Genomic DNA, 391 nt, shown 5'->3' with positions numbered 1-391 from the left:
AATAGAAGAAAAAGGATATATTTGAAGCTAAAGAGACAAATGAGAAAGGGAGGTAGACGAGAGGTTTAGCCAGAAGCAAAACCGAAGAGAAAAGGAGGGATAAAGGGAAAGTGAGAAATCAGAGAAAAGAATAAGAAACATAATGAAAGAACAGAAAAGAATGAGAGAGAAAAGAGAAAGGCGAGAAACAAAAAGAAAGATAAGGAAACAAAGAGAAAAGAAGGGAACCCGTGACCATAGCGTTGCGAATGGAGAATGTGGAAGCGTGATTGATGACTCCGAAAGAGTGGCCATTCATCAAAGAATGTCAAGAATCACGGACGCATCTTAACACATTTCTTCCCTCGTCAGTCGCGAAGGACGTGACAGGAGAAAGATGGACTTTGACTGG

The sequence above is a fragment of the Penaeus monodon genome, chromosome 31 (genome assembly GCF_015228065.2).
Source record: "Penaeus monodon isolate SGIC_2016 chromosome 31, NSTDA_Pmon_1, whole genome shotgun sequence".
NCBI lineage: Eukaryota > Metazoa > Arthropoda > Malacostraca > Decapoda > Penaeidae > Penaeus > Penaeus monodon.
This window is presented reverse-complemented; position numbering follows the sequence as displayed.